Here is a 5,541-nt window from a genome sequence, read left to right on the forward strand (position 1 = left end):
CAATCTGAGCCTCCGAGGGGAAACTTTAGCTTCCCTAACTTGGTTCAACCCTCTATCAAGGAAAACACAGTGCTCACTCCAGGGATAAGCCTGACAGAGAATGTACCGATGACATCTACGGTTAGCGCAGTGCCACTACCTAGTGTTGTAGTACCTAATATGGGGCCTCGACCATATGTGCCTCTAGCCCCTTATGCACACATGGCCCCCACACCTCCAATAGTACCACTTGCTTACGCTCCTCGAGTGCCGCTCCCTAGCCCTTATCCGAGTGGACCTATGCCCGGTTATGTTCCATATCCTGCATCATCCACACATATGCCAAGACCGGCACCCATCCCTCTCCCACATATGATTCCAAGAGTACCTCCACCAGCCCTACCTCCTCACATAGGTGACTTGGCAGCGTTTGCTCAAACCATAGGTCGATCTATCGCGGAAAATATGCGTCATGCATCTGATAGAGAGCCTAGAAGTAAGGCAGTACAAATTGCCAAACTCACGCAAAAATTCAATGGGGACGAAGATGCTAGGAAACACATTGAAGTGTTTGAACAAGTATGTGGTTCCTTAGGGGAACGCAACGAACTACATAAGTGCAATGCCTTAAGCTTGACATTAAGTGGGAAGGCTGGAGATTGGTATAGGACCCTAAGGGTGGAGGAGAAAACAATCTACCCTACCCTTCGAAGGTTGTTTCTAAAGGAGTACATACGAGAAGGTGTGCTTTGGGGTGTAGCATCTCAGCTACAGAAGGCCGAACGTAAGGAAGGAGAGTCAGTAAGGGACTTCATTAGTCGTCTAAAGCACTTAAACTCTCGCTGCCCTGTAAATGAGCGCTTCAACAATAACCAACTGCTTGATCGATTCATTCGAGGGTTGAGGAATGAAGGAATCTATAATGGACTAGTGATTAGAGGTATCACAACCTGGGAAGATGTCACTGCCAATGCAATCCAATTAGAGGACAACTTGATGATAGCAGGCATGAGGGTGTCTACTAACACGAGATCCACTAGCTCACAAGCCATTGAGTATGAACCCATGACTGCAAAGCCCATTGCCAATGAGCCAAAGGTATTTGAGACATTCTTGACAGACCTCACCAAGGCAATCCAAGAGTCTCTTAAGGATAACCGACCCCCTCAAAATAGTCACATGTATCCAAGAAGGGAGCAACAATGGTGTTCCATTTGCTTAGGTCCACATAGCACTAGTGAGTGCCCTACGTTTAGAGTAAAATTTAATGGAACTTGCAACGCATGTGGTAGGTATGGTCACCAAGCTAAGGATTGTTTAATGATCAAACGTATGATGGCAAATAGACCACCTGTAGCCTGGACGGATGCGCCTCGAGCTCCTGTATTGATGCCTGCTCCACCTGTTGAGCAACTACCGCAACACATGGTCCCTAGATCTCAAAATGTTGTACAAGCTACACCGCTACCACCTCCTGTGCTAGGACCGCAGCCCCCGCATCCAAGAGTCGCCCCTATGAACCAAGTGGGTTGCGAGCCATCAAATGCTTATCCAGATGGCTGTGAGGAGGAAATAGACACTAGTATTGCCTACGGACTTGATACATTGGAAGAATGTCCAATATACTACATGGAAGATTGTTGGGGACAAGTCAAGCCGGTTTATCAAGCTGCTGCTCTCACATCCAGAGGTCAAATTATCAACACCCAGGCTAGGAGGCCACCTCTTCAATGCTATGAGTGTGGTGGACCACATCGAGTAGCGGAGTCCCCTATTAGGCTGCAAAAGAATGCTGCACAGATGCAAATGAATCAAGGGAGCACGTCTGCAATGCCAATACTCACATGTAATCGTTGTGGCATAGATCACTTGATTGCCCAATGCCCCTATAACCCAAATGCGCCTAAAATCACACCCCTGAATTTGGTCGAAATTGCTAGTGTGACATCGCCAATGCCACCCGTCGCACCCGCTTATGCGATTACACGGTCCATGCTTCAAGGGCCAGGCCATATCCTCGAAGAGAGAGATACCGCGTCAATTATCCAAGCAAAGAAAAAGAAGACACGAAGGAAGAAGTCGCAGAATACCGAAAATTCAAAGCCAAGTTCCAAAACAAACATAGGAACAGGAGATGACCCCGTGTATATGAATGACCTCGAGGATGATTCAGATTCAGTCGAGACAATGGAGACTAGAACCAATACCACAAAGAGAAAGACCGACACAGAAAACCGTAACATGGAACCAAATGAAAACCGAATAAGAGAAAATCATAAAGAGCCTCTGAAAACACCACAAGTGTTTCCAAATCCAATCCAAGGCCCCCAAGATAAACCGCAAGGGCAAAAAGGGAAGAATCGTAAAAAGAAGATTGGCACGTACCCAAACCCAGTAGACGAGATTAAGCAGGTGAAACATCTAAGAGGTTTAGTGGAGGAGACTCAAAGGAAACTAGAACCAGAACCCATGCATGTCAAAATTCATGACACAGTGTTTCCCACGCAAGTTCATCCACCCCACATGAACCATAGACCGTTAGCCATATCTAGTATCATCCAAGAAGGGAGTGAGGACGGGACATCAGAAAGTGAGCATACACCCTTCTTGTTGGAAAGTATGTTTAACGAAGGAATACCTGATCCCATTGAGGAATATGAGATTCCATCCTCACCAGTTCCTAGTCAAGGACCTACACCCTGCAAAACGCCAATGAATGTTGCCAAACTAGTGGACTTCATGTCTTCTGAGGTCCGAACCACGATCATAGCAAAGCTGTATGGAGATCCTGAGTTATTCCTTGCACTTCGAGCATTCCTTAACGGAGAGCTACGAACGGGATTACCACAGTTTGCGCAACCAAATAGGCCTGACTCGATTATGATTGATGCGGAAAATCATGTGCAATCACTTGACTTAGATGGACACGAGTCTGTGATTGAGGTACCCATTAACGAATTAGGGCAGTATTTTGAAGGCGACGAGTCTAATGCGACCCTACCCATCACTACCAAGGGATTAACTATAAAGGGAATTCTTGATGGTGGTGCGGGAGTTAGCATCGTTACAAAAGATTTTTGGGAATCCATGGGAAAACCCCGCCTCAGTGTTACTAACATTGTGGTAAAGATGGCAAATGGTACCATAGCCAAACCTATGGGGATGCTCAAGGATCTTAAGATCAAAGTTCTAGGACACAAGGTACGACATACGTTCATTGTAATGGATTTCTCTAAACACCTTATGTCATATGAAATGATTTTAGGATGACCATTCATGAGGGAAGCACAAATGGTTCACGATTGGTCTAAAAATCATGTCTATTTGCAATTCCAAGACTCTGTCCTTAGAGTGGATTTGGTGACTGGTAAGGTACACCCCTTAGGGAGTAAAACCATTATTGATCATCGCTCTGACACCACAGTTCACTCGGCCCCACTACAATATTGTTACACTTGTAAGAAGGATACAGACATTGGCCAAGATTCTCCTTATATGGATATCCTACCTGGGATGACTGAGTCGGACAATGTGGATTGGGTACACCTAGCTGCAACCATAGATACCTGGGGAAATAGAGGAACCACTTGGGTCACACCAGAGGGGGAAGAGGTACCACAAATTGCACCTCTGAACATGATAAGTGCCATACATGCATCTTCTAAGGGCAAGGCAATTGTGGACCAATCTGACAGTGACACGGATAGCTCAATAGAAGACTTTGACCAACACGACTTGGAAACTGACTCCCATAGTGAAATGGATTCTGAATCTCATGAATTAGAGAGTGGAGCAAGTTCAGAGTCAAAACATTCGGAAGGACCGAGCACATCAACCGATGATAGCTCCTCCGAGAGTGAAGAGGACACCAACGAGGACTCCTTTAGTGAGCCAGATCTAAATGCAAATCAAAAGCAGGTCTCAAATGAGAAAAAGAAAAACCTTAAGAGGCGTCGATATCGAGCCAATGTACGTGCTAGGATAAACAAGAAGAGATCCTCAGCAGAATGTCTCAGTTATATAGGAGCATGTGATGCTCATCGAAAATTGGTAGACAATTGGGGTGAATATCTCCAAAATGTTATGTGGTGTAGACCACAACCCCATGACATAGCCCAATTAGAGATCATAGACAAGCCAAAGTTGAGCCGCACTGCAAGGAGGCGTCAAAACCAAGAGTTAGCTCGACAACACAAGAAAGCAGAAATGGAAGCACAAACCAACGCACAACCAGAATCCACAGACTTGCATCCTGCACCAGAACATTTCAAATCTTACACCACAGGGGAAGCAAAGGTTGTGTACACAAAAGCCCAAAGAATACCTATCGATGGGAATAATGGAATCTATGATGGTCCGGCAATAGTTAAAGAAATAGAATTAGCTGACCCCGGTGAAGAATCAAAACCTGTTTTTATTGCCCAAGACCTCACAGAAGTTGAAGAGGCGGTCCTCAAAGAGCTTCTCAAGGAATTCAAGGACGTATTCGCTTGGACATACCATGATATGAAAGGTGTTCCGCCTTCTGTGGTCCAACATACAATCCCTATGATTAGCACTGCGAAGCCCGTACAACAAAGACCCTACCCGCTGAATCCTAAGTACGCAAAGATCATTCAAGAAGAACTAGAAAAGCTTATCAAATGTGGGTTCATATATCCTATTGAACACTCTGAATGGGTGTCGCCAATAGTTATCGTGCCAAGAAAGAATGGGAAACTCAGGGTGTGCGTGGACCTCAAAAAAGTTAATGCAGCTACTAGAAGAGACCATTACCCCCTACCATATTCCGAACATGTACTCGAAAGAGTTGCAGGCAAGGAAGCTTATAGCTTTCTAGATGGGTACTCAGGCTACAACCAAATCACGATAGCGCTAGAGGACCAAGCTAAAACTGCCTTCATCACAGAATTTGGCGTGTTTGCATTTCGTGTGATGGCTTTTGGCTTAACAAATGCCCCTGCTACATTCCAACGATTAATAAACACTGCTTTTAAAGAATATTTGAGAGAGTTTTGTGAAGCTTTCTTAGACGACCTTTGTGTTTACTCTTCTTGGAAAGAACATCTATCATGTTTGCGGAAGGTGTTTGAAAAATGTAGGTTATATCGTATCTCATCGAACCCGTTCAAATGCCAATTTTGGGTCAAGCATGGAGTTATTTTAGGGCATATATTATCCAAGAATGGTATCTCAACCGATGAGAGCAAAATTAAAGTGATTCTAGAGTTACCACCACCAACCAATTACAAGGGAGTTCAAAGGTTCATGGGACACGTGGGTTATTATCGACGGTTTATTTTATTTTTCGCTGAGATAGCACGTCCTTTGTACAAGCTTCTCATTGAATTTAAATGGACTGAAGAGTGTGACCAGGCCTATGAACAATTGAAGAAAACACTAGCAAGTGCTCCGATTTTACGGACACCTAACTGGGATGTCATTTTCCATGTGCATATTGATGCATCAAACTTTGCTATTGGGTGTGTTCTCACTCAACCAGGAGAACATAAATTGGACTATCCCATTAGCTTTGCAAGCCGTCAATTGAACGATGCTGAA

This window comes from Adiantum capillus-veneris, chromosome 7 (genome assembly GCF_014529385.1).
Source record: "Adiantum capillus-veneris isolate H3 chromosome 7, ASM1452938v2, whole genome shotgun sequence".
In the NCBI taxonomy this organism is placed as follows: domain Eukaryota; kingdom Viridiplantae; phylum Streptophyta; class Polypodiopsida; order Polypodiales; family Pteridaceae; genus Adiantum; species Adiantum capillus-veneris.